This window comes from Neodiprion fabricii, chromosome 1 (genome assembly GCF_021155785.1).
Source record: "Neodiprion fabricii isolate iyNeoFabr1 chromosome 1, iyNeoFabr1.1, whole genome shotgun sequence".
Taxonomy (NCBI): Eukaryota; Metazoa; Arthropoda; class Insecta; order Hymenoptera; family Diprionidae; genus Neodiprion; species Neodiprion fabricii.
In genome coordinates, this window is record NC_060239.1 from 26,008,796 (window position 1) to 26,011,119 (window position 2,324).

Here is a 2,324-nt window from a genome sequence, read left to right on the forward strand (position 1 = left end):
TGCGTATTTCTTGTCTGAAATGAAAAACTAAAATCATTATACATCATATTATACATTATACATCATACATCATAGTTCGAAACTAAAGTTTGGGTATCCGGATGTCGGTGGTTCAGAAAGTGACGTCACGCAAAATGTTTTTTTTTTTGACGTCATCGATCTATAGTAACCAGCTAGCCGAATTCCTCAGTCTGGATACAACCGCGCAGTAGAGTAGATGGATGAGATTCGCGCTCCGCAGATTTCGAGTACCGAGTTCTCTACCTTCTGGATCCTGCGCTCAGGAGCCACTTTTTAGTGCAACTCGAGTTCTAGGACACGCGCTCCGTGGTTCCTGCACTCCAGATCCGCTACATGGTGAAAGTCGACTTCGTGGACAAGCGCTCCGTAGTTTCTGCGCTCAAGGTCTTAACTACCTGGTGGAACTTGACTTCCAGGACAACCGCTCCATGGTTCCTGCGCTCCAAGTCCGCTACCTGGTGAATTTCGACTCTCGGAGGACAAGGAAGACGAGGAGAACAAGGTGGACCAGGAGAACGAGGATTTCTGCACAGTGAGTATAACATTTTTATAATATTTAATGGCAATTGTATTTATATTTTACTCGAAATATTTTAAACTTGTCATGTTTACAATAGATTATTTGAATTCGTTTGTGGCAAAAGCCCAAATTAAGTAGCAATAAATGCGCTAATAAAATTTCTATAATTTTTTATAATTTTCTCATAATCTTCTTGGTAAAATGGGTCAATAAAAAAATTATAATAATCCTTACACAATATTTTTGATGTTGTTCTACTACTGAAAATATTTATTAGTATGCGAGGTATAACCCTGGGTGATTCCGGGTGATCGAGGTGGACGAGGACTACAAGGATTTCTGCACAGTGAGTCTAACATTTTTATAATGTCTAAAGGCGATCGTAATTATATTTGATATAACATTTTTTAAACTTGTCATGTTTACAATAAATTATTTCAATTCGTTTTTCGCGTAAGCACAAATTCAGTAGTTATCAATGCGCTAATACAATTTATTATATTATTAATTAATAAATTAATTATATTAATCCTTACACAATATTTTTGAAGTGTTCTTATACTGAAACTTTGTATTACTGTTCAAGGTATACTCGAAGTGGTTATCGGTGGTTGTTGGAGGTGGTTGGCGCTGATTGAAGGTGGTCGGAGGTGGACGAGGAGGAAGACGAGGAAGACGAGGAGAACAAGGTGGACGAGGAGGACGAGGATTTGTGCTCGGTGAGTAAATCATTTTTATAATATTTGATGGCAATTGTGATTATATTTCATCTGAAATATTTCAAACTTGTCATGTTTACAATAAATTATTTCAATTCATTTTTCGCGCAAGCACATATTCATCAGGATGAAATACGCTAATAAAATTTATTCCATATTGATTAATTAATTAATTATATTAATACTTACATAATATTTTAGATGTGTTCTTATACGGAAAATATTTATTACTATTCCAGATATAACCCGAGGTGGTTAGCAATGGTCGTTGGAGATGGTTGGCGGTGGTTGGAGGTGGTCGAGCTGGACGAGGAGGAGGACGAGGAGGACGAGGATTTGTGCTTAGTGAGCTTACCATTTTCATAATATTTGATGCAGTAGAAGTAGGATCAGGAGTAGATGTAGAAATGGGAGTGAAAGTAGGAGTAGTAGTACGAATAGGACTCGGAGTAGGAATAAGAGTAGAAGTAGGAGTAGTAGGAGTAAAAGTAGTAGTAGTAGAAGTCGGAGTAGGAATAGGAGTAGTCGTAGTAGTAGGAGTGGGAGGAGGAGTCGTAATAGTAAGATGGGGTATGGGTAGGGGTAGGGTAGGGTAGGGTAGGGGTGTAACTTTTGATGCGTTGAACGCAGCGTATTGAGACTGCGCCCAATCGAGTTCTCTCGCAAAATTACGTCCGAATAGTGCATGAAAGAATTTATTCCAGCACTTTTCAAAATTGCGAAAATTTTCGCCAAAAATGCAAATGGGTTGTTACGCCCCGACGTACCGCCTTGACGTACCTTTTTCAAAATTCCATTTCATTTCATTTCTTTGATTTCTGCAGGGTACAGATATTATTCCATCAAAATCTTATATTCTAATAACGGCGAGTTCCACCCGTCCTGGCAAAAGTCACGTAGAGACCTGGTTATAACTGGTACCAAGAACTGAAGTAGAAGACTGCTGAGCTAGTAACAGCGGAGCTCAGCCTAATAATACCTCGCTTTTTAAAGCAAAACTATCTTTGATATTTAACATAAACTATTCATCCATTGTGAACTAAATTATAATAGATTATTTAGTA

The 2,324-nt window shown here is 38.0% G+C and overlaps 1 long non-coding RNA gene across 1 annotated transcript; it reads left to right on the forward strand.

Moving 5' to 3' along the window:
- Positions 1-331: 331 nt before the first annotated feature.
- LOC124176164 lies at positions 332-1,531 on the forward strand. The gene is made up of 3 exons (XR_006869317.1): positions 332-553; positions 819-887; positions 1,500-1,531. It is a non-coding gene; the product is annotated as an uncharacterized LOC124176164 (long non-coding RNA).
- The last annotated feature ends 793 nt before the right edge of the window (positions 1,532-2,324 follow it).